General features: G+C 41.3%; 2 protein-coding genes and 1 long non-coding RNA gene across 4 annotated transcripts in view; 2 read left to right on the top strand and 1 right to left on the bottom strand.

Moving 5' to 3' along the window:
- Window positions 1–245, bottom strand: part of PHYHIPL (phytanoyl-CoA 2-hydroxylase interacting protein like) — a 128,093-nt gene extending 127,848 nt beyond the window's left edge. Inside the window, exon 1 of one of the 2 annotated variants that reach the window (XM_019731834.3) lies at window positions 99–245. The gene's annotated coding sequence lies outside the window, so the exon portion shown is untranslated. The remainder of the gene's footprint in view (window positions 1–98) is intronic. The other variant, XM_074339442.2, reaches the window with a different exon arrangement.
- LOC109447443 (uncharacterized) overlaps window positions 1–27,005 on the top strand; it is a 174,912-nt gene that overhangs the window by 79,524 nt on the left and 68,383 nt on the right. The gene's annotated exons all lie outside the window — the stretch shown is intronic.
- LOC148755181 (uncharacterized) lies at window positions 9,279–15,917 on the top strand. Its single transcript, XR_016018917.1, has 3 exons — window positions 9,279–9,587; window positions 10,764–10,884; window positions 15,644–15,917. It is a non-coding gene; the product is annotated as an uncharacterized LOC148755181 (long non-coding RNA).

The raw sequence follows: 27,005 nt of genomic DNA, 5'->3' as shown, positions 1-27,005 counted from the left end.
GCATCACAAGAATAGGAGATAATTCTAACATTAAAGATGAGGAGAAAATTATATCGAGGCAAAGCAAGAAACACAAAGCCCTTAAAATGGTAACGTACCTTATTGCCAGTTTTTATAAAGGAGGCCTTCTCTTTTCTTGCTGGGGAATTGCGTTGGAATATGTCATCACCTCCATCATCCAGGTGCCTTCCAGAGAGTAAGGCAGGTCAGAGTGTAGAGAGCTGTCCATGTTGCAGGGCAGATATGAGGTGAGGTTTTGTACACAGGCAGCTGCGGGCCAGGTCTAGGCTTTACGCCCGTACTTCTGTAGTCCAGGGAGCCTTGGGACCATTCATCCAGGAGGCAGAAGTCCAAGGCGGGCCAAAGGGCAGCTCCTTGTTTCCCTTAAGGATGATGAGCAGGACTGGCTAAATGGTTTTGGGGTCCCAGTGCAAGATGAAAAGGCTCATTGTTCACAAAGTATTAAGAATTTCAAAGTGACAACAACCAAGCATTGAACTAAGCACATGCTCATGAAGTTGGCCCTGATGACGGGTCACTTTGGTAATGGTGAAACTTGGCCGATATGTTACCTTCCTCTACTTAATCCAGATCCACTCTTGCATTATTCACCCATAAATAAACTTTGGAAGACAGGAAGATAATGGCTCTTTGGCTGATGACCATAGATCTGCTAAGTACAGACTCTCTGGAACCAGGAAACTTCAGACTAGAGAAACATGATTTCAGTGATGCCTCTCTAATGAAACATCACAGCAAGTATCAAAAACTGTGAGAATAAGCATGATTGTTTCCAAGCATGATTAGTTGAATGGGTTAAATGATGTAAGACACATTGCACAATTTCAGTGGGCAGGGAAACAATAGAAGTTTCTTGCCCACACCACAGTCCAGTGAAGGGCAGTGGGGCTTTTGTTCCACATAGTCAGTCAGAGATCAAAGGCCCTTCACTTGTTGATCTGCCTCCTTTTAGAGCCTTATAGGTGACTCCATTTACTTGGTAGATGGGGAAAAGAATAAGAATCCTGTGTGGATGGTCTTCATGGGCCAAAACTGGATGTGGTACCTATCACGTTTACTCACATTCCTCTGGGCATAACTCACTTATGTGACCACATCTATCCACAGAGGAGACTGGAAAGCATAGCTGTTGGCCCAGGAAGGAAAGAACATGAATATTGATGAACGCCAGCAGTCTTAACCACATGACAACTGTTGGTGGCAGCTCAAGATCAAGAGCAGATCTGAATGCTGCTTCAGAGAAGAATTCCCCCTCCCCATCTTCTCTCTTCTTTCCATCATTAAACAGATATTTGCCAGGAGCCTATAATATGTTGGCCTATGTCAATGCTGATCAAAACATAAAACCTGCACGCAGAACTGGTCACCAACAGAAGAACAATAAAAAGAAGAATATATGCCCTTTAAAAATGCTGAACTCTCAGTATCTATTTGTCAAATTAGAGAAATGTGGGTTTTATTGAGGATATACTGATTTTTCCCCCAATAGGAATTTCTCTCAAGATTCCGTGGGATCCCACCAAGGCCCAACCTCCATGGAGTGTGGGTGTCAGAACAGGTGATCTCTAAAGTCCCTTCTAGCTCTGATATTCTAGGATTGTTTATTCATGAAATTAAGTAGAGTTAGGAAACCGAGTAAGAAGGCTGAACAAGATCCAAGAATAGTGTGTGAATGAGAGTTAGCAGTAGCAGATTGGAATTTAGGGGTAAGAGCTGGCAGAATCGAGAGCCTGCTGGGACAGTGACCTGGGGGCTGTTTTCTGACTTAAAACATATTGTTTATGGTGGTTAAGTAGTTGAGTGAAACAGTGTTTGGGACGTAGTGCCTAGATTCTTACATACTTAGAAGTCCTCAAACTGTGGAGTACATAAGAACCATACCAGGAACTTGTTTAAAATGCAGATTCCCAGCCCAGAACTTCTGATTCCATATATTAAGGGCAGGGACCAGGAACATGTGTTTTGAACAAGAACTTCTAGGTGATTGTGTCTCAGAAATCTTGTGGTTGAGATTACGTGTCCCAAAGAGCTTCTGACTATAGTAAGGAAGCTCCGTGGATTTAGGCGTCCCGGGCATTTCCTCTCCTGTAAGGTGTCACGGCAGACCAGAGGTGATCAGTGTCCCGTTTCAGGTTTTCAAAGCATATTAGTGTTACGTCTTGCCATTTGGATCACCTTACTTCGCTGCCGGCATTTGCGGAGTAGTTAGGAGAAGCAGGAGGATTGCAGTAAGACTTTCCAGCTGGATCTCGGTGTTGGCGCACAGCTGGATAAAAAATTAGAAGACACAAATCAAGAGATGGCTGTTTCCCAACATCTCACTGTTTAACACGGGGTAGAGGGGGGACAACACACCTGGATTCAGGACTCTGTATTCCCCTGTTTGAGCTGGGAAGTTCAGTATCGCAGAAGCAGTGTTTTTTCACGTTAGACAATTTGCCAAAGCCCTCTCCCAGTCATGCTGACTCGGACTCAGAGCTGCCTCAGGGGATGGAAAGTTAGGTCTATTTCCTCAGCCCACAGACTTGGGCTGCCCTGAGCTTCAGATAATGCCCAGGAGGCGCTGCCTGTGGCCGCCAGAACTTGACACATGACGGCCTTTCCTCCTTCCACACTGTTCAGACTACATTTGGAAAAATGTTTTGCCTTTGAGGGTTTGCCCTCGACCCTTATTGTAACCTGGTTTCATCTGGAAACAGATGCTAACAGCAGGGGCCTGAACATTCCTAATGACCCATCGAAGCCACAAGATACTGAGAACAACATCAGATCCCACCCAGCAGGTCCTATTACACTCCACCTTATTCCTTTTTTACTTCAATTTCACAATATCCAGCTGCTGTGGTGGAACCCTGAACTGAATGATTCTGCACACCCAAAGAAATGATGCCTTATATAAACTGGATTCTGAAAATGTAACTAGAATACCCTTTCATGTTGCACCTGTATCTCTGAAAGAGAAAATGCATAAGTGAAGTTTTAGCTTTCGTTAGAGGCTGCCAACTTTGCTTCTGATTGTGGCAGACTCCACAGTTAATTGGGGTCTCTGATGACTAATGGAGAGGATCATCCCATCAAGTTGTGGCATCTCTGGGTTTTGGAAAAAATAAGATCTGGCTGCAACTGCAAGAAACAGGAAATTAGCTAGACAGAGTACCTCAAACGAGGAACAACCTCTGCATGTTTTATTCCTTCACTGAGAAACTCATTGTATCCAGATCACAATTCACATTGATCTATGTGGCATTTCTGCCAAGTGGGATATTCATTTCTGTCAGCACCTACTACCACGCCAGAGGCAAAGCAAGCAGAGTCTTCAAGTTTCCATACTGTCCTGTTCATTGGGCAGACAAGGGGACAGTGTGGGACATGTATGAGGCTGCTGCATGAGTCTCTCTGACTGCCATCCACACCTCAGGAGGTAATACTACATGGATTATTATGATTCAGAAAGCAGCAGAGCCAGGAACAGCTCCAGATCATGTATCTACAGTGGTAACCGGTATCTATCCATGGTCGAAGTAACGTCTGTACAAGACTTTTGGCTTCTGTAATGAGAGAGAGGACCCTACCTTACACTAAGCAGTGGAGCAGCAAAAACTGACAAGTACAGGTTTACCTAATTTTATTGTGCCTCACTTTACTGCACTTCACAGATATTGCTTTTTTTTCCTTTCACAAATTAAAGACAAGACCCTCCACCAAAAAAAGGATGAAGACTCGCTTTATTAAGTACGTTTTCTACTGAATACATATCGCTTTCCCACCATCATTAAGTACAACCATCCTAACTCAGGGACTGCCTGTAGCACCAAAACATACCGTACTAGACATCTCCCTACAGAAATGCTTTTATCGAACTCCAATTTATCAAAATACTATATTCTTTTGAAAAAAAAAAAAAAAGGAGTTCATACGAGAAATGGCCATCAAAAAGCATCCTCTGAAGAATTGCTGTTGAAGATACGTCCCATGATTTAGCTTCATGCCTTTTATTCTTATGATTAATTTCTCCAAAACTCAACATCAGAAAGAAAATTCATCTCTTCTAAAGATCAGTCATTTTCCCTTTTTATTAGAATGAGACGTCTATCTACCTTTGTTTATTCACACACACACACCTTTTTTTTTCTTTCTTTCTTGGTTTGCCTGTCAGGAGCTTGGAGTTAACTCAATATTTAATTACTTTCAATTGCTCATCCTTGGTTTAATTCTCTGCTTTTTTATCTTGTTCCCACTAACTTCCCAGATGACTGGTGATGATCTGTGGAGAAATCCTCTGCTTGAATCTAGGAGTCAGCCAAGATCCTGAAAATGGCAGTCATTTTGGGGAAGATTTAATCCTCTCATAGAAGTCCTTGGAGACTTGGCAACTTCCTCTATGTCTTTTTCTTATTTACTTTAAACTCTGTGTAGGAGTATACACTGATTTTTATTGTAAGATACTTGAAATTACTTTTGGAAGGATGACGGTAAATTACTTTTTGAAGGATGATGGTCATGAATTACACAAATTTGGCATTAAGATTTAAGCAATTATCAGGTGCCTACCATATGCATTCAACCCACCATCAAAACATAAGTGGCCATGAAGGAATGCCAAGAAACACTAAGCTGCTATAGCTGTGACCCATGAACAAATTGTTTGTACTTTGTACAGTGTTCAGAGCTGGTGACCCAGCATGACCATGGAGAGAGCGCCATGAAATTGTCCATCTCAACATTTTTCCCTCTGAAAAGTGAAGCAGAAAACTGTGGCTTTAGCTTAAATGAATACAGACAGTTGCACAGTTTCTAGAACTGCTTCTGAGATACGCAGAAGTAAAATGAGAGCAATAGCTGGCATATCCTTCAGCCTGGACAGTTTTCCTTAGGATGTTTTTGTTTGGTGAGCAATCATTTCTTATTTGAAATCCTGCAGTTAGACTGAATGGCTGTGTGAAATCAAAATGACAGTGAATTTACTCGTAAGTTACTCTAACTCCCCCACGTTTAGGTGACCTCTTATCATTGTTCCTCGGTGCTGTCTCAGTGCCCTGTCTCTGAGACCTGGGAGAATGGGTCTTAAGTGTGTGGACTTTTAGGTACCCAGTTGTGTGTCATTGAGTTCAAATGCAGAAGAAGTAACAGGAGGAAGAGATGAGAGCAGTAGTGGGAGGTGGCAGTAATTGGGAAATGAGAACACTATAGTTTGAGAGGGAAAGGGGAGCACATTCCAGATTAGGGAGTTTGAGAAAAGAATGATTAGAAATGAAAGTGTCTGGGAGGAGTGTAAACATGGGTGGGGAGGAGTGAGCATACAAAATGTGGGTATCTAATATGATAGGAAATGGAGACTGTATGAAAAATAGAATTTGAAGTAGTGAAAAATAAGATTGCATAGGTAGGTTGGGACTAGATTGTCAAAGGCTGTAAAAATTCAGTAATGTTTCTAGAAGGATCTGTAGGAGTACACAATATGGACTGAAGACTATAAAGATTACAAGGAGAAAAGCAAGCAAAAGCTGTTGTAAAAGTGCACAAGAGATGAGGTGAGGAGGTGATGAGGTCTTGGATGAGGGTGATGATAATATAAATGAAGAGAAAAAGGCATATTTCAGTGGTGGAAAGAACCAGCATTTATTGAGCATTTATCAGGTGCCTGACCTTGCCATGCATTATCTTACTGCTCAGGACAACCTTGAAGATTAGATAAGGTTATTTCAAGTCTACAGGAAAGGCATAAGAGGTAACACTTTCAGAAATTCATTCCACTGCTATGAATAACCAAGATTTGAACTCAGTGCTTTTAAACTACAATCTCCTCTATTTCAACTTTCGCTCCCCTGCATTATCACATTTAATACTCTGAAAAAGCTTTAAGGTAAATGCAATTATTACGCTTCTTCAGGTTAGGAAGCTGAGGCTCGTTTGGAGACGTAAAGGAACTTGCTTGACGTCTTAACATAGGATCCCACAAAAGTAAAGCCTGAGGTAAAGGCTTGCCTGCCAACTAGTTTATTTGGGGAAGTGACCCCAAGGTACTAGAATGGGGAACTCAGAAGAGTGAGAGAGGGAAGCAGGGACAGTCCAAGCTCTGCTGACATGATCATTGAATGGCCAAAATTGTCCTGAAGAGACAGAAGAAGGGACTGTTTAATAACTGGCTTTTTTGATCCATCCTCCCATGGGTCAAAAGTTGCTCCACAAGTGGTCAGCTCCCCTGCACTTTCAGGTTTGCACACGCATTAGAATGTTAAACAGGTTTCTACAGACATCCCATGTGGTGATGACAGAGCAGAAAGCAGGAGATGAGTGCAGCCAAGGCAAAGTGTGGTCAAAATAGTTATCACAGCAATGGCAGGAGTTACAGTGCAGCTGAAAGGATGTGAGATGGAGCACGAGAGGTGGCAGGAAGCACACGAGATGCAGAGGCACAATGAGTATCTGAATCCAGTAGTCTGACTCCAAAGCCCATGCTTGTACAGCAGTGGTTCTCAAACGCGAGTGTGCATCAGACTCACTTGGAGGGCTTGTTGAGACACAGTTTACAAAGCCCCGCTTCTAGAGTTTTCTATTCTGTAGGTCAGAGGTGGGACCAGAGGATTTGCATTTTTCTCAACTCTCAAGTGGTGCTGCCAATGCTACTCCAGGAAACACACTTTGAGAACTGTTGACTTACTTACACATACACGATGGTATCTGGTTGAGGGTTTCCAAGATAAGCAAAGGAGAAATGCGTCACTGTCAGAGGAGCTGTGACCAATTCACTGACTTTCAAGTTCCTGGGAAACAGCTTGGACACCTCTCAAAAGGAAAAGCTTCTCTACATGAAAAACAAGGTCTGGATCATAAACACTTGTGCCAGGAATGATAAGCCTGGTTCAAGAGTCCCTGCGTGATCAAAGAAATAGTGTGATAGACAGTCACGCTTCAGGCAGGAGGCCTAAAGAAATAATTGTGAAAGTTGGAAAGTTAGGAAAATCTGAGAGATTTAGAATATGATGAAGCTTAACTTCAAACTGAGAGAGTGTGTGAGAGAAAACACAGCAGCTGCTATAGCGAAATCTTTATATCTGGGGTGTTCTGTAACAAGCTCTCAATTTTTGCTATATTTAATGAATACCTATTACTAAATACAAGTCTGCAAAAATAAATAAGATAGAGTTCTTACTTTCAATGAATTTACAGTCTAGTGACGATGAGAAACAAAGAAAGCAATTAAATGTAAAAGCTGCATGTTAAACCTGTAGAGAAAGGAACAAAAGTCTGTAAGAGCATAAAAAAGAAAGCAAGCTTTGCCTCAGAGAGCTGAAAAAGGTCTTAATAAAAATGTAGTAATTAAACTGGGTGTGAAGGAGAAATGGGATTTGCTGTGCAAAGAAGAGAGGAAGGAACATTCTGGGCTAAGGAACACCCTGCACTAAGGAATCATGGAGGACTTGGAAAGTGTTGGTTACAAGGTTGAGTTCAACTTGATTGGAGGGTATCAAGATACATGCGGGAACCAGAAGAGTGGCATTTTCATGTGCCAACTGAAAGGTTTGAACTTCACCTAGGAAGCAGCAGACAGAGAGTGGAGGTGTTAAAACAAAATTTGGCACAAGGAGATTTGTTTTTTAAGATTTAATTTTGTGCAAAGATTTCTAGATGAAGTATGGAAAATGCAGTTGACTGGGAAAATGAAGTGTGGAAGAAGAAATGTGGAAATGAAGGTTCTGAAGCAAAGCAATTGCAACAGGGATACTTTATCCGTGTTGAAGAGGTCGGACTTGAGGGTCACAGAGAGGTCAGAATCCAGAGTCCAGATAGTTTCAGAAAGTGGGAGAAAGGGGAGAAGGAAGAGTTCAGGAGTTAGTTATTAGCATAAAGTTCCTCCACAGATGTGTGAGTCCTTTATCCGGCTCTCAGGATAGTGCGCCATAGTTTTACCATAATATTTAAACTCTTTTGTTTGTTTTGTCTTGTTATTAAATACCTAGACACAGGTAACTCAAAGAGGTTAAGGTCAGACTTCCTATAGTGTTCTTTAAAATACTAAATATAGGTAGGACAAGTAATTCAAGAAATAAGTTCACAAGGCCTTCTTACATGTGCCCTGGGATCCTCTAAGTACCCCTGTTTCCTACCTTGCTTGGCCGTAGAATGCCCTTTTCACAACTGATCTCTCAGGACTGGTGTTCCATTGAGTAGTCTGGGAAATGCTCCTTTGGGAGGCCCAGGAACTCTTCCTCTTCACAGTGAGAGACTCTTAGCAGATAGAAAAATGGAAGGAGACCCTTTACAAAGGAAGCATCCTGATCCAGGAGATAATAGGTCATGGGGTGCAGAGACAGTCAAACCTGGAACAATATCCTGATTCTGCCCTTGCTCTGTTTACAATTTCAGGCAAGTTAGGTAAACTCTGGGTCTTGGTGTGCTCATCTATGAAGAGCAAATAATGATACCTACCTTGCCGGGTTGTTGGGGAAGGAAGGAAAATATATATAAAGTATCTGGTACTTAAGCACCAGTTATAACTGCTAATTTTACATTAGGGAGGCTGAGAATTTTCACTTACGCTATTACCACTGCTCCTGCTCTAGCTTTTGACTGGGTCGGACATGTCCTTACCCCGTTTGTCTTCACATCTTCATCTTTTGGTTCTTATTCTTCACATTGATTATAAGTATCATTTCTGTCTCCCTTCTATTAGTGTTTGCTGTTGGTAGGTTTGACTTTTGTTTGCTGAACTGATGGGGCCAGTTCATTGGAAAGAAAAGGTCAAATGCTGTGGATCTAAACCTGGTGGTTCCTAGTGTCAAAAATCATAAAGTTAGAGTTCGCTTTTCATAATCAAAGTCAAAACAGAGTGAGAGACCTGGGGAGTTGAACCATGAGCTATTTCTGTACAATTCCACGGCTCTGGATCCAATTTCTGTTTTACTAAGACGGATGACTCATAACACTAAATTAGAAGCATGTCAGAAAAAAATAACTATTATGACCTCTTCAGGTTGCAGTTGAAAATGATTAACACCCTATTGTGAGGACTCTTCTTCTGGCAGGAAGGCTGATGTTGGCTAACTGGAATGCATGACTTGACATAGCTGCATTCTTCCTCAATTATAAGATTCTAAGCCAGTTAATTTTTTTTAAAGGTGCATGATATTTGCTCTAATATAAAGTTCTCAGCTTTTATTAAATTCCCTCACAAGGCAAAGTATAGTCATTTAAAAACCTCAATGCAATAACTACCATTGGCCATCAAGATGAATACATTGCAGGCATGTACTCTTTTATTGTGCTGCTTAAAATTATTCCAGAGCTCCCTGTTGTTTACTGAATTAGCCACAAACTTCTTAATGTGCAATGGAAAATTCCCCATGGGCAACAGGAAGCCAAGGGGCACTCAATTGTGTGTCTTAGGCCAGTGCTGCTCAGACTTGAACACACGTGAATGACCCGAGGCTCTTGATAAAACGTGCTTCTGATTCAGTAGGTCTGAGGTGGTATTATTGCTCAGAGCAAGGCCACGGCAAGATCTTAGGTGATGAGAATTAAGGAAGCAAAGAAGAGCCTGAAGCAATAAGTTCTAAGGACCGGAGGTGGGTAGGAGAAAAGCCAGTGAAGGGCTCTAATGAAAACCAGGAATGAGACGTGAAGAAGCCTGGAGAGATTTCCAAGAGATTTTTTTCCTCCAAGGGTGACATTCTTACAGACAAATCTGGGGGTGGGAGTGAGGGGCTCAGATATTTTCCTTTTATGATTTACATTTCTCTCTGTGTAGGTACTTCGTACCATGTCTCCTGGGGTTTTGGGACGAATAGTCTGAAACTACTTGAGCCTTTTTCCCCAACACTAGATCTGTGTTCTAAGATAGGAAATAATGTGCCGTGACTAACTCATACTTTAGAAAAAATTTCCATCTCCTTAGGATAGAAATCAGGGCAGTCTGCATCTCTCTTTCATTTAAGAATTTTAATTGTAGTATTTAGGAGCTTGGCCATCAGTCGTAAAGTCTTGTCCAAAGTCACTGGGGAGGTTTCATGCACATCAGACTTTTCATAAGCTTCCAGAATCCTAAGGTGTTAGGATGATAAAACACTTGGATACCATGTTAAGGGCTCTATGTACATTATCTCATTTGTATCATAAGTAAGTACCAAATAAGCGACTGTTCAACTAAACTGAATGTCTTATAAAATAATAGTAAAACTTCCTTCAGGGTTTTAGTTTTAGCCTGTACTTGTATAAATGGTACATATGGTTGTGGGTTTACTTTGGTACTAGATATTGACTGTTTAGCATCTCTTCATAATTTTGAGAGCAATCAATACAAAAGTAATTAACGAAGACTCTGTCTATAACTGGAGGAGATTTTGAGCATTAATGATGCATTCGAATTGTTCTTATTTGGTGTTGGGAGAACATATTATTCTAAAAAGTTGGAGTTCCTGGCAGCATTGTTCCTTCTGGGATTTTGCTCAGCTTCTTAACTGAGTCCTTCTGGTTTTAATCAAACTGTTGCTTGGAGCTGTGTTCATACCATAGGAAGTTCTAGGATGGATCTTACTCTGGCCCTTATATGGCTGATGCTCCATTTTGAAATTCAATCCATTTCATGTTATGTTTCCCTTCACTGACTTCTGTGAAAGTAAAACATTAACATGTGTTAAATTGTTACTTGCCTTTTTAAGAGGAGTCTAAAGGTTAATAAGTGAAAATGTTTTCTCAGCCAAGCTTGTTATAATATTTAACTTACAGTTTATTTCTGGGACCAGGTCCACAAGGAAAGCTGTCCCCACCCTGTCGAATTATTTAAATATGGACACTTTTGGTCCTGGCCTCTACTGCAGTGGATCTCATCATGGCTGTGTGGAATAATCGTGGGAGTTTTTGAAGGTATATCTTCAGCCCCTACCACAACTCTAGTGAATAAGAGTCTCTGGGTTCTGGCCTTGAGCATCTGTATTTTAAATCACCAACACCAGTAACCACCATTGTACTGTGTGATTCTTGTGCCCAGCCAGGTTTGGGAACCACTGCCCAGAGCAATGAATGATCCCAGCTGATCGATAAATGGAAGACAGCCATGTCTTTACTCGGCCACACGTTTGAGCAAATCACACGTGCGCTCTGGCCATTTGTAAGCATGCCAGAGCGGTGAGGCAATGCTCTACCTTCTTGTTTCTGCTGTCTCACTAACAAGTGTTCTTTTCTTGGTCTATTTAGCGCCACATTTGTCAATGTTTGGTGGTGTTAAGGATTTCACTATTTAGAATGGTTCACAAGAATAGTGCTAACGTGCTGTGTAATATTTCTCAGTGCAAGAACTCTGTGATGTCCCTTATGACGAATATATGCATGTTAGATAAGCTTTGTTCAGGCATAAGTTATAATAAATTGAGTGTTAATGAATCAACAATATATATTAAGTGAAGTCTCTTTAAACAGAAACACACATAAAACAAGGCCATGCATTGGCAGTTGAAGAAAACATTGTGACCGAGACTCACCGTAAGAGCAATGGGTCAGTATTTGTTAAGTCAGCATTCACAAGTGACATAGCTATCATCAATAATGAGAATTGGCTATATACGTTAGATCAGATTTTAGTTCATGTTATCAATGCAAAGTAAGGTTACAAGGTATATAGAAAGTGTTCAGGGTGGGGATGTGCTTTTCATTTACGATTATGTGTTCAGGTAACATTTTAGCAAAGATGTAAAAGAGATGAGGGAAGAAACCATGATAATATCTGGGAGAAGGAGCGTAGTAAGCAGGGAAGAGTAAGTGCAAAGGATAAAAGGCAGGATCGTGGCTGGGGATGAGGAACAGAAAGAAGCCCATCAGAGCAGAGGAGAAAGTAGTAGAAGCTGAAGTCAAAGACTTGACAGGGCGCAAAAACTCCCATAAAGACTGGCTTTTTCTCTGAATGTAGTGGAAAGCCATTGCAGAGTCTTGAGTGGGAAGAGTAACATTATCTGACATGTTTTAACAGGATCTTCTGTGTTGAGCACAGACTGAAAGGAAGTAAGAGTGGAGACAGGTGTCCCATCCAGGAGGCTGATGTAATAAGCCAGGGAGAGATAATGGTGGTTTAGTCCAGAGTGTTAACAGTGGAGGTTGTGAAGAGTGATCAGATTCTGGATGTATTATGAAGGTAGAGCCAACAGAATTTGCTACTGATGAAATGTGGAATATAAAATATAGAGAAGAAGCAAGGATTTTGGCCTAAGCAACTGGAATATCGAGTTGCCTTTTGATAAGATGGGCAAGCTTGTGGGAGGGACAGGTTTAGGGGTAGGATGATCATGTGTTCTGTATTGTACCCTCTAGGTATGAGATGTCTAAAAGACTCAAGAGGAGACATGGAATAGGCAGGTAGATTATATTAATCTGGATTTCAGAGGACAGGCTCAATCTATAGAGTCATCATCCCATTGATGGCTTTAAAGACATAATCCTGGATAGAAAACTGGTGCTATATATCCAATCCTGGTTATATATCTTGGATAAATGAGGTCTGACAGTTAAGTTCACAAACTTGTTGCAACAATGTTGCTAACCTTCTCTGAAATCAGAAAGATTATTCATTATGAATTTGTATCAACTGGACAAACAGTTAACCAAGTTTATTATTTGGAAGTGCTGAAAAGGCTGCGTGAAAAAGTTAGATGACCTGAACTTTTCACCAATAATTCATGGCTCTCGCATCACAACAATGTGCCAGCTCACATGGCACTATCGGTAATGGAATTTTTAGCCAGTAAATAAATAACTGTTTGGAACATACTCCCTACTCACCTGATCTGGCCCTCAATGACTTCTTTCCTTACCTAAAGGTAAAGGAAATATTGAAAGGAAGACATTTTGATGACATTCAGGACATCAAGGGTAATACGATGACAGCTCTGATGGCTATTCCAGAAAAAGAGTTCCAGAATTGCTTTGAAGGGTGGACTAGGCACTGGCGTCAGTGCATAGCTTCCCAAGGGGAATACTTCGAAGGTGACCATAGTGATATTCAGCAATAAGGTATGTAGCACTTTTTCTAGGATGAGTTCATGAACTTAATTGTCTGACCTCATAGATATTCATATTTATCCTGATAGCTAGAAAAGAGAAGGGGCTCTAGTTCTGACCCTGGGAGCATTCCAACATGATAGAAGAGGAAGAAAAAACAGCTAAGAAAACAGAAGGAGCAGTAAGTGAGGTTGAAGGCAAAAACAGGAAAGCAATGCTGTCCTGGAATCCCAGGGAAGAAAGTGTTTCAAGGAAAAGGCAGTGATCAGCTGTGTCAAATACTGCAGGTGGGAAATGACATATGAAAAGGGAATTGAGCTTTAGATTTAGCACACAAAGATCATCGGTGGCCTTGACAAAGCAGTGTAGGGATGAAAGCCTGATGGCAGTATATTCCAGAGGAAACAGAAAGAGATAAATTTGAGCTAGCAACCACAAACAAGTGTTTCCAGGATTATAGCTACAAAGAGGAGCACAGAAATGGGATGGTAGGTAGAGAGGCTGTGGGGTCAAAAAAGAAGTTTTTATTCGTGATGGGAGAAATTAAAGCATGCTTGTTGTTGGAAGGCAGTTTTCCACGCCCCTTTTTCATTTCTGCATGTCTTGTGGGCAGAGATACTGGTTGCCTCTGTTCTGGACTTTCTTTTCAAGGATATTTGTATGATGAACAGCTTTCAAAGACAAAGAGGGTATCTCCCTCCAGAACAAAGGTCGGGAATGTTTACCGTCCAGTATAATTCAAATTCCCTAAGCCTTGGGTTCCTCTCCTGTAATGCAGTTCACTGAGTGTGCAGGTGTCACCTGGCCCTTTTACCACCACCACGTGGAGATTAGGCTTAGGGAACCAGCACGATGAAATGCTGATCCTCTGGCTACGGCTGTTACTGTCAGCAATGAAGTCCTTTTTCTCTGACCCAGGAATCTTCTCATAGTGTCTGCTCCATCCCTGAAACTGTGGCAGGATACCTGTGGTTTTTAAGTAGGGTAAAATCTCAGACCCCTTACACTTCTTGACACTTGTGTATTGGTAAGAACAATCTAGTAGAGAAGAAAAAAAACCTAATGATAGAGAAGAGAGAGGGGAAATTTTCTGGAGCAAGGCCTTGAGTAGGTCAGAGGGGCAGGCATCCAGTGCATAGGTACAGGGTCTCAGACGTTTCTTCCATAGTAAGAGAAGGCAGAAGATATGGGAACAGATGCAGGTGGATGAATTAGTGTGGTTCTGGGAATGTGCGGACATTCTCTTGCCGTTGTGTTTGCTCCCCCAGTGAAATAAGAACCATTGTCATTAGCTAAGAGTGAAGGTGGGGAGGAGGTGTTTGAGGCTGAAGAGAAAGGAGAAGGTATAGGTTAGTAATCTATGTGTGTGGGACAGAGAGAATGGGCAAGAGAAAAAAAGCTGGACTGACAAATATCACTACAATGCTAGTGATAGCAGAATACACTCATACTTGCCCTTCATGAGTCTCGTAATAAATGAATGTCGATGACGCTCTGGCCATTAATGAACCACTGTGGTCACTGTGGTCAGATCCTAGGGACATCTGATATACAGTCAAATAAAGTGAATGCAATTCACCAAATAGGCACTGGCACTTTAGCCTAAATGGTCAGGGGTTTATGTCTCCGTGCAAATAAAGCTTTAATTCCCATTTTAGTTACAAGTGGCTAACCAGTTTACATTGTGAAATTTTAATTGTATTACTGGAGAATGTCTGCGCAATTTATGTCTTTTATTGGTGATGCTCTGTTTTCTAGCTTACTAAACATTTACTTTACTTCCAGATGATTCCCGTGGCTTAGATTTTAATGTCTTAATTAACTATACTTATTAACTTTATGGCAAGAGCTGCAGCATAACAATAATTTCTCACTAAAACATGCTTGATAATATAAACATTATACCTCTTTCCCTTGCACAGAGAGGAGAACGGTGAAGCAAGCAGCATTCAATTAACTTTGGTCCCATTGAACTAATTTATTTTAAAGCCCAAGCACGGGGACCAGTCCAGTGTCATGGCGAGACAGCCTCCCCACAGCAGCTGTCTTGGCTGGGCAGCTTCTTTGCAATCACAACATTCAAGCCCCAGACACTGTTTCAAACTAGCAAAGCATGCCAAGAGAAAACATAAAGATGCCTGTATTTCTTGAACAGTTTTTGTCAGGACACTCTTCTATCATTATTTCTTGTGATGATTTAATTAGCCAACCAACAGGCACTTCTCTGCACCTCCCATGTGTCCTCATTGCTTTATGCATTAGTAAAAATAGACTAGGTTCTGCTGTGATTATAAACAAACACCCCTTCTCCCCCCCAAAAAATCTCAGTGTCTAACACAGGAAAGGTTTATTTCCTACTCATAGAATCCTTTGCAGATTGGGTCACCCTCCATCTTGTAGCTACTCAGTCTGTGGGCAACAACAGTTGCTGTGGGGCCCCCAAGGTTGTCATGGCAATAGGAAGAAGCCCCTGGAGGGTTAAGTAGGGTGGATTTGACTAATATCACTTCTATCCATAGCACATTGCCTAGAATCCATTATATGACCCTAACCCTACATGCCAGGAAAGCTGGAGAATGTGGGGGAGCACATGGATGGCTGGGGCGCTCCGGTGTTCTCTGTTGTACTGTTCCAGGTGCTGAGAAGGGGCACAAAGAAGAAGGCTAAATGCTTGCTCCTGAGAAGATATTGGCCATTAGGGTGATGAAAGGGAAGGCAACTGACATTCACCAAGTACTTCTCCATGTGAGGTCCTTTGCTAGAGGTATTAAAATATTTTAATTCACTTGTATAACACTGGACTTACCATTCAGCCCTAATTATTGAGCAATTACTATGTCCTAGGGACTGAGATGTACACCGGATTTCAAAGATGTCTAAGACTCAATACCACGTTTTCCTGAGGAAGAAAGAAGATAAGCCAAAATGCCCAGCCAATATCATAGAGTGTGATAAGTACCGTGATAGGTGTATATTAGTTTCCTAGGGCTGTTATCACAAAGTACCGTGACCTGGGTGGCTTCAAAAACAGAAATGTGTTCTCTCACAGTTCTAGAGGCTGGAAGTCTAAAATCCAGGTGTCAGCAGGGCCGTGCTCCCCTTGAGAGTCTGGGTAGAATCTTTCCTTGCCTCTTCCTAGCTTCTGGCAGTGACCACCAGTCCTTGGTTTTCCTTGACTTGCAGCTACATCACTCCAATATAGGCCTCTGTCATCACAGAGTGTTCACCTTCTGTGCCTCCATCTTTACACGGCATCTTTCTGTTTTTATAAGGACACTGGTCCTATTGGATTAGGGCCCATCTTAATCATGTCACCTGAACTTGATTATATCTGCAAAGACACTGTTTCTAAATAAGGTCATATTCTCAGGTACTCTGCAAGCAGTTTGGTCTGAATGGAGATCTGAATGAAGTTCAAGGTGAGAAAGTAGAAAGAGATGGGGCTGGAGAGCTGGAAAGAGTCTTGATCATGAAAGGGCTTTGACTCGGTTGGAACTTTACTCTGAGAAAGAAAAGGTTTAAGCAGGGAAGCGATAGTATCACGGGAAGTGACAATATGAGAATTTAAGGATGATTGTCCTGGTTGCACAATGGAGCAAAATTGAAGGGGTAAGGTCGGAGTTAGGAAGTTATTATAATAATCAAGGTACATAAGGGTGGCGGTCCTAAGAACGGCAGCAGGAGTGGTGGTAAAGCAAAATTCTGGAGATGTTTAGGAGGGGAGATTATCCTTTCGGGTTGTTACTGTGTGAGGGAGAGAGAATGGTAAAAGCTGACCCCCAGTTTCTGGCTACATGTGGCACATAATTTAGTGAGGCAGAGAACAAAGGAAGAGCAGCAGGTTTGCCAAGGAGTGGACTGAGGGTGGGAAGTTGCTGAGATGGAGATACCTGTGAGGCATGTCACAGGGAACCCAAGCAATTAGCTAGCAGTGTAGCTATAATCCCTTTCAGCCACATTCTGTTGCCTACCAAGGCCACTCTAGCAAAATTCGAACTAATGGAAAACAAAAATCCTAGTAGTATATTATTCAGTACAGAGTACATATATCAGAAGTTCACTCTAGGGAACGCCATTGAGATCCAAGAAGAGAGAACAGTCCTGCAGAAGGAGGCAAAGACTTTTGCTCAGACGTGGTCTTTGACGAGCAGGAGCAGGTTGGGCAGGCATGCAAGGTTGGGCAGAGTGGGAGGAAAGGTGAAGAGGGAAGATGAGCCTGGCCTCCTGGGGTGGACAGTTTAATTGGAGAAACAGTGAGAAAGAAGATTGAATGAGGCAAGTGAAGACAGGTGAGGGCGGCCCTGGCAACCAAACAGCAAGCTCTCTGTAGTGTCTGTCATCTTACCGAAATGGCACTGCCTCTCTCTCAAGAGCTTTTCCTGGTCTCTCTGGATCTGAAGAGATCTATCATTCCACAGTGCTTATTGAAGGAATGAATAAATGACAGAAAGACTGTTTCCTTGGACCACCAAATCATTTACGTTTCCTTTTTGGTCCATGAGTCAGCGTTTTAGTTTGTACTTTTTATTTAGTGACTTTTTCATTCAATGAGAAGGATAACAAGATTAAGGGGGAAAAACAAGGTGTTTTTTTTTTGTTTGTTTTTTACCTTTTTAGTAGTGGGAATTTATTCTGGGCTCAGGAGAGGCACCGTAGAAAGAATCCCAGGCCAGAAGTCAGGAAATTTTGGTTCCCGGGCATTAATGAGCTGTATGATCTTGATCACTAGGCCTCCTCAGGCTCGGTTCCTTCGTCTGTAAAATAAAACACCAGGCCAAGCTGTCTTTAGAGTCTCTTCAAGCTCCATTATTTTCTGATTTCCACTTAGTCTTTATGAGCCATGTTTGATTTATTTTAATCCCCCCGAAACACTCCACTCCAATGATGCACAGGCATCGAAATGAGCTGAATTATGACTGTTTTCACAATGTCAAAATAACTTGATGATTCTTTCAATGCAAGTAACAAAGTCTTCAGATATTTTCCCAGCTGGACTGTTCCATTCATTTCCTTAATGAACTGCACCTGGGTCAGGGCTAATTCCATTCGACTTCCCTACCAGTTCTGTTCCATTGGATTGGTCCCAGTGAGGCCTCCCAGTTCAATTCTCTTAGTTCAAAAATACCTGAAGACGGCTGTTTAAACAAGGACCTTGGAGTAGAGGTTCTTCAACTTTCATGTGCTTAAGAATCTCCTGCATGATGCTGTGAAAACGCAGAGTCCTGGGCCCTGCCCTCAGAGACTCTGAGTCTGAAGGCTGAGTCTGAACCCAAGGCTCTGCATTGTCATAAGCTTAGCTAAGAGTCTGATTGGAAGCGTACATTGCCCACTTTAAGAAATATGACCCTAGAGCAAGCAAAAAGGTTTTTTTTAAAACATGAAGTTAAAGCTGACTGAATTACGTATCAATTTTAAGCCCGTAACTTAATTGCAGGTATTTGTGTGTGCAATTATTGGGCTGGTAGGTAGCTACGACTGTGATACGGCTCTGAAATCAGCAAATCACCCTAAGGACAGGTTGGGAAAGTGCAGAGCTCTGCATAGCTACCATTATTTTGCCTCATTCTGGCTTTATTGTACAGCTCTTCCTGAGTCATTTTCCCTACCACTACTGTGGGGTCATCCATTGGCACTGATGTTGCTGTGCCCATTGAAAAGAGGCCCATCTCTCTCTGAAGCATCCGGTCCTTCTGGTCCAGGCTCCATACCTTAGACAAGGGCTCCATCAACTTCCCAGCTTGCTCTCTGTCTCGTCTTCCTCCCAGAGACTCTGCTGTCACACAAGACTGCACCGTGATACCAGTAAGCGCTGGGATTCAAGGACTCCTGGGAACAACCCTGAGATGACCCTCTTTTGAGAATCCTTGCAAGAGTTTCGTGCTGCTGAACAGGGAGAGATTTTAATCAAGATCCCCAGTGTCATATGAGAAGAAGATTCTGTTTGGAGCTGAGAACCGTCTGGAAAACATTTTCCCATTTCGAGCAGGCTCAGTTGGATCTTTGCCTTTTGACTCTTTCCATTTACAATAAGTGTGATTCTGTTCACAGGAGGTTTATAATTGATACTAAATTCACAATAGGTTCTGTTTATTTGACTGAGCATGTTTGGAACGGATTTTGCCAGTCTTCCTGATAGTATATAGGCGCATGACCACAGCACAACATGGAGGCCTGAGCCAGTCTGTCCCTCCCTGCATTCCCCACCCTACCTAGAATAGGCTAAGTCAGGTGGTTCTCAACCTTTATTTATCACATGCACTTATAAAATTCAAATTCCTGGCCCCCGGTCTCAGATATTCAGAATCAGTTGATTTGGGCTGGGGCTCAGGAAACAAAAACACAGCAAACGGTGGTGAGGCTGAGGGCCACTCTTAGGATTCTAACCCTTCGCATTTACGTGTTCCTTGGACGTGCCAATCACTTCCATGTCTTAAGGTCTTTGTTCAGTTTGCCTCTGCTGAGATACCCTGTCCATTCGTGTCTAACCAGGAAATTTTCAATTCATCTTTTGAAGCCAGCATAAATATTCCTTCTATATATTTCTCTCAGACTCCTTTTCCCCCCACAGTTCTTCATATGGGTTTCCATTCCACTTTGTAAATAATTTAGCACAATGTTCTACAGATAGTTACTCATATGCCTACCTTTCTAAAGGGTGAGCTCCTGGAAGGCAAGAGCAGAGCCCTCCTGTCATTTTCATTTCCTGAATGCATCTGACATGTATTAGTTACTTTTTTTTTTATAGTAAACGTTTTATTTTTATTTCTGGAGTAAGAAGATAGCTGACAAAACCAGAAACTCGTAACTGTTCAGAAGTTTACATTAAGTGAGATTCTGATGGCGATAAAATAAAGGCTTTCTCAGGTTTTTAAGTGAAGATTCTAAACAAACAAAAAACTCAACTATCTTAACCTGATGACAAAAGTACCCCCTTGTGTTAGTGACTTGAAAATGCATTGATTCTAATGAACTGATACAGACACAGTTACAGGTATGTGACACACTGCACAAGCTGACACAGGTCATGGTTGTTTTCTTCTGAAAGTTTCTAAACCTTTATTGTTAGATTTTTATTGTTCTCCCAGCAATATAAAGGCACAACGGGAGAAGAAACCTAAGCCGTAAAGTAATCAGGAGGTCCTATCAGATCATTCTCTCCACTTTGGTGGCATTTATCAAAATCAGGTTATAGAATCAATATTTCTTCTATTGTGTGTTGTGCTGCCTTGTGAGGAAGCAGCTGCTTCTCGGGGTGCACAGCAAGGAAAAACAGAGGCAGAAATGGGGAATTTTGGTGACAGGAGCTGGGAACAGATCTCCTCATCAGGGCAGCTGCTTTTTATCTCCCACGAGGAGACCGTTTTCTGCCTTGTCTGCCTGTTCGAGCTTTCTTGAAAGCAGCAGCTCCATGGGAACAGGAATTACATGTCAGACACTTAGGCATCTATTAAAAGGAGATGAAAAGAATATTAGATGTGGTAAGGCAGAGGAGAGGCAACGAGCGGAGGGCAGGGGACAGGGTTTTGATTGGGATGGACGTCTTGCTAGTGGGAGTAATGTGTGGCTGGAGGGGGAGGTCGTGGTATCTATTGTTAGCCCTCTTAAGATTTAACTATCAAAGGCCCTGCAGCTGTCTCTCATTTACTCCAGCCAGCTGCAAGGATCCTAGCACAAGGAGCACCAAACAGGGAGCTTTCAGCATCTGAAAGTGATGCTGCACTTGACAATTTCAGGTTAATTCTGTAGTCTGCTTTCCTGCTATATACCCCCAAAGTTCTGCAGCCCAGCTTGATTTCAGCTCAGAATCAAAATGTCTCTGAATCTCTCCTCCAGTAAATATTTTTAAAAGATGGTTACATCTGTTCCCTTCCTCTTCACAACTGTGCTGTGAAGGAGATGGGCACTGGGAGAAGTCTGTTGTGTACACGAAGAGTCCAAAATCCAGTCATTTCCTGAGGTCCGTCAGTTAATGATGGCAGAGCTATGACTGAATGAAATCTCTCGTCTCCTAGCCAAGCTGAGGTACAGGCTTGGGTGTGACGGGGTGAGGACATGTTCTTTTCCCTCCCAGAGAGAAAGCATGAAAGCATAATAAAACTAAGAAACTAAATACCCAGCCCAGTCATTCCAAAGATTGTGGTCTGATACTCACTGGGCTGTTGATGGCAGATCTGCGAACACTGAAATCAGAAAAGGGGGCTTTAATAGGAAGGTAATGACAAACCCAGTGCGGGAAGAATCAATAGATTATTATGTGAGTCATTGAGCTTTCTTATGAGCAGCGGCCTTTCACAGCAAGCACCTTATTCCCCCAACGCAACAAGATAAACAGGACTTCTCATTCTCCAGATCACAGAAATTAATGCTATTACCATGTTGGGAAGAAATTGTTTTTAAAAGCATTTGTTTGTCATTTATCTCCCAGCTATTGGGTGCAGAGAACAAAGGCAAGCATTCTCTCCTAAACTTCTGAGTGCAGACTATCCGGCGGCACCAGTTAATATTTCCCCAAACCTCTGGTAGGAATTGGTATTAGACTACCAATTTCAGGGTTAGATGATGGTGGGAGTTGAAAGTCCTGAACCTCCAAGAAAACGATCCTCCCTTTTATTGTCAGTACACGCTTTTTACAGCCTGAACCACATCAAACCATATCATCCCTTTTGAAGGAACTGATGGTACATAAGAGCACCAGACTGATGATAATCAATTCAGACTTCAGTAAAGCTCGCAGTACTGTTTTGGGATGAAAGCCCATGAAAATGACATACTGTGTTTCCTTAAAAATAAGACCTAGCTGGACAATCAGCTCTAATGTGTCTTTTGGAGCAAAAAGTAATATAAGACCCCGTCTCATATTATAGTAAAATAAGACCGGGTCTTATATTACTTTTTGCTCCAAAAGATGCTTTAGAGCTGATTTTCCGGCTAGGTCTTATTTTTGGGGAAACAGTGTAGATACATGGATAATGTAGCTGAAAGTGATGTAGTAACTAATTGGTTTCTAAAAAGGCCTAGATTAATAACAGTGCTGCTGCCTATTACCTTTGTCCTTTTAAAAAATGACTTTATTAAGACATATTTTTACTCACATTAAATGCACAATCCAATGATTTCTTAGTACCTTTCCCAAGTTGAACAGTGACCACCATACCTCAATTTGAGAACCTTCTCATCACCCTAATAAGATTGCTCAGGCTGTTCTATGAGTTAATCCCCACCCCATCCCCTACCCCATGCAATCACTAATTTGCCTTTCATCTCTATAGATTTGCCTTTTCTGGACATTGCCTGTAAATGGGATCCTACAGCATGTGGTCTGTTGTGTCTTGTGTCTTTCACCTGGCATAATGTTTTTGAAATTCATCAACATTGTAGAATGCATCAGTAGTTTGTTCCTTTTTATTGCTCAATAGTATTCCTCTATATGAATTTGCACATTTTGTTCATTCATTCATCAGTTGCTAGACCTGTATGTTGTTTTCAATTTGGGGCTATTATGTTGCTAAGAATATTTGTTTGCAAGTATTTTTGTGGATATATGCTTTCATTTATCTTGGGTATACTGGGGGTGCCAAAAAAATGTATGCACATTTTAAGAAAGGAAAACTATGTATTAAATTTGTAATACTCAGTGTATACTGATAACAAAAGATGAATACAAGTCATGTGTTTACATTTTTTTGGCACCTTCTGTATATCAAGGAGTGGAATTGCTTTTCTTAAGTTATTCTCACCTCCTTTACCATGAAATTCCTTTAAAATGATCACCCACGTCACCTTGTGTGCCATCTGACTCCTCCTTTGGAAATCAAAATGAAAAAGGAAGTTAGATCAGGTAGCCAAGAGATAATTTGTAGGCAGAATTCTCCCAAGGTGCTAGAAAAAAATTTTCCCCAAGAAAAAACATAGCTGGAAATGGATAAAACATTTCATGATAAAGTTGAATAGTGAAACAGTTCCATTGTATTATGTTAACATTTGTTCCTCGTGTTCTCTCATTTGTTTTTCTAGTCCAATATCCTCACTGGGACCACTAATTTTCCTTAAACACAAGTTTCCCAACATTACTGCATAAAATGCAGACTCCTTAACGTTTTTTTCAAGGTACTCATAATGTAATCCCAACACCCCACTATCGGCCAGGAAGTAGTCAGAAAAACAGCGTCTCTGCCAGGTAGTTCAAGAGAGGGAAATTAATACAGGGAACATGTTACACAGGCATTGAAAGAGCTGAAAGGCCAAAGGGGTGATGGTGAGGCAACATACCGTATTTCCCCGAAAATAAGACCTAACCGGAAAATAAGCCCTGGCATGATTTTTCAGGATGACTTCCCCTGAACATAAGCCCTAATGTGTCTTTTGGAGGAAACCTTAATATAAGACCTGGTCTTATTTTGGGGGAAACACAGTAGGTATTGGAACACAAGTATAGATAGATGTTACCTCCATCCCTAGGGCTGGTGGGACACTGGAAAAGGAGTGAGTACCTGCACAAGCTTGTCCCCGGTAGGCCAGCTCTGGAAGGAGGGAGGAAAGGCTCTCTGACAGAGACATTGCCCAACTCAGAGAAAGAAGGTTTGAAATATTCTGGTTTACATTTTCTCCTGTCCTCCATTATTTTGCCACTGCATCCTTTTGGCCGAATCTAGTAGTTGGCAGCCAATGGCAAGAGCTTCTGAAAAATAGAGTAGGACAGGGACAAGTTATAATAGCAAACAGGTAAAATTCCAGCTCTACCTGCCTACTTGCCTTAATTTGCAGTCCTCAAAATACATATACCATGAAACTTCTAGCCTCCTGAATAGAGCCAGTACAAATTTATGAAAATTTTCTGTCTTGAATAGAATCCTAGTGCTAGAAGAGATGTTATCAACTATCCAGGCCACCAGTGGTTTCTGAAATCCTGTGGGGGGCTGCTAAACAGAAATCAAAGCAATTCTGCTTTTTTTCCCCCCCTTGTATGTTAAAGCTTCCAAGTATAATTCTCATTGAATAAAGGAGTCTGTGGTTTTGTAAAGGTAGATATTCACTTTCGACTCCAGCTCTGCATTTTCCAAATGGAGAAAATGAAGCATGGAGAATTTAGTGACCTTTTCAAGATCCTAACAAGTTTCCTCCCACATTACAGAAACGTTTGTTGGAGGCAAAGTCAGGGCTCGGGTTGCCAGGGCTCTGTGCTCTTGCCACCAACCTCCGCACTGAAGCAGCGGCTCTCAGCTTCTGGTGTCCCTATGATTCAGCTGAAGAATTGTCAATACTTATATCGATGCCTTCCCTCTCCTACATCAGAAAATCCAGGGGCAAGGCCAAGGTTTATTTTATGTTTTTTAAAATCCTACAGGCATTTAGGTGCAACTTGAGAACTGTACACTAATCACCAAGGCTCCTCAATCAAGAGCAAATTCAATTACAGTCAGTCTACCTAACCTTTGTATAGCGCTTTCCCATTTATTATTTAATTCAATCACAGCAGAACCCTAGGTGGTAGATGGAAAAGGAAGCCAAAAGGTGCTCAAATTCGTACAGCAGAGCGTGAGCCCCAGCATTAGTGCACTGGGCCTCTGATGACCTGTTTAGTCGTTATTTTTTTATCACTGCAAGTTGCCCTTCTCTATTTCAATTGCTAAGGCAGGAGCATAGCATTTTAAAATGATTTCCATCTAGGAAACCATATACAATCGCTATTTCCTTAGGCATTATGAATCACATAAAAACAGTAGCAAAGGAATATTTCCCTACTTGCACGCACATCTAAAACCTATAAGAAAACCACCCACTCCAAAAATCTCTCCTCATAATTTCAGGAAGTTCTCAGCACTTGCATCTTATGTGCTAGGAAGGAAGTTATCCTTTCAGCACATCACACAGGTCTCGTGCTCTTTCCCTTAAATTCTAGCCACAGTGGACTTCTTCTGACTTTCTCAGTGCTCATATGTGTGAGTCCTCTCCCACTTTGACATCTCGCTGAAGACTGGGCAAGCACAAGCCACCATTCTCCTTGTGCTATAGTGTGCATTTAACTAGCCATCTTAACATTGGAAATCATCCCTCCTTCCCTTTGTGTGTGGTCTGTGATATAGATAATAACTAGGGTGTTACTACTTTTTTCTTTTATTTTGGTGAATAAAGTTCTTACTTGTACTACCTCCCCCTTCTCCCTGTTGGCCTTCCCAGCTGGCATCAGCCCACTGACTTTGGTCCACGTATATGTTCTTCAACTTCTCTTCCTTTAGGGTCATCTTTTCCAGGAGGCTCACAGGTCCTGATTGTGAGTAGAAGCATGGTAGGCTTATCCTGGAAATTCTGGAAATTTCAGACTTTGTCATTAGGCACAGAAGATGGGAGCTCTCCTAGTTCAGTTAAGGATGAATTTACCACGAAATTAAATTTACTAGAATTCCCAATTCTCTGAGCATTCTGATAGATATATAACTAGGTAGATGTTAGCAGTCATCAATTTTTTATTTATTCTAAATCAGAACGTTGTTAGTTGTGTATCCCAAGCATAGGTATGCTTGAGAATTATTTGAGGATAATTAAAATGCAGATTCTTGACCTTTCCATCCAGAAGCTCTGATTCAATAGGTCCCAGGCAGGGCCTGAGAGTCAGCTTTCTCTTAAGCATTCAGATGATTCTGATTGGGTTAGACCAGGACCATATCCTGAGAAACTCTAGTTTACAAGCTCAATCCTCTTAACACGTTGCGTACGGTGGGGTTTAAATCCCTCGTGAAGATTCTCGTGATCCGTACGCAACGTGTTAACTGGAACTGCCTGGAATGCTTTAACTAAAAGCCTTCATAGAGGTTCCATTCCAGAGCCATCTAGAGCCAGAATCTAGAAAGAACAGGAGGTAGGAAATTAGCAGAGTATCGCTGAAGTAGATTTAAAAGATCATCTAGGATTAGGAAGCACTGTTTTAAGTTTTTTTACCCTAAAATTAAAAATATCAACATTGAGAATTATTTTTTTTGATTTGGGAGCCAGGCTTCCTGTAAGTCTAGCAAAAACAGAGAGAAACAATAGGTGTTCATAAAAATGAACATTAATTAAGATATTAAGTTCTTCAATAAAATGCGATATCCTGATATTTTATCATTAAATGATAATATACCGTGTTTAATAATTTCCATAGATTTGCTTTTCTCTGCCTGGTATTAGCAGATTTTTCTACTAGGCTGAGAGATTCAAATTAGGAAAAATTCATTCATTCCCTTCAGTTCCTTAGTGCCTTCACTTTCATGCCTCTTTTCTATTAGCAACTAGACAGAGGGATTAATTTTACATATTGTTACGTAGATTTTGGTCAGAGGCCTCAGCAATAAAGCAATTCGTAATCTTTTTGCTAGTGGAGGGTCCTGCTTTCATTTTGCGAAAAACACAACATCTATGAAACTTGATAAAGCAAAGCACAATAAAACAAGGTTTGCTTGTATCACTTCCTGTTGGAGATGCAAGGCATGTCTCTTCCTGTGGGGGTCAGCACTGTGGATTGAGTGACACGTGCTTGAAAGTTCTCTCTTCTAGCTTCCTGACTCCATTTTTAAAATGGGGTTTCTGTTTATTCATTTTCACAGTATAAAGTGAGTTCATCCAGTGCATGGATAGAAGAATTAGAAACTATGCTTGTGAAAAGATACAAACTTCCACTTAGAAGCTGAGTAAGTTCTGGGGATGTAATGTACAGCCTGGTGACTATAGTTAACAATACTGTGTTGTATATTTTAAAAGTTGCTAAGAGAGTGGATGCTAAAAGGTTTCACAACAAATTTTAACCATGTGAAGTGGTGGATCTGTTAACTAACTTTACTGTGGTAATCGTTTCACAATACAGACATTTATCAAATCATTATGTTGTACACCTTAAACTTAAACCATGTTATGTATCAATTATATATATCAATAAAGCTGGAAATTTTTAGTTAAAAAGTAGTTTGAGAGGGGGAAAAAAAATGCTTGTTTCCCAAAAAAAAAAAAAAAAAAAACTGAAACAA

This window comes from Rhinolophus sinicus, chromosome 15 (assembly GCF_057876585.1).
Source record: "Rhinolophus sinicus isolate RSI-liver-muscle chromosome 15, RSI-T2T, whole genome shotgun sequence".
In the NCBI taxonomy this organism is placed as follows: Eukaryota; Metazoa; Chordata; class Mammalia; order Chiroptera; family Rhinolophidae; genus Rhinolophus; species Rhinolophus sinicus.
Note: the sequence above shows the minus strand (reverse complement) of the source record. Positions and strands in the feature narration are given on the sequence as shown.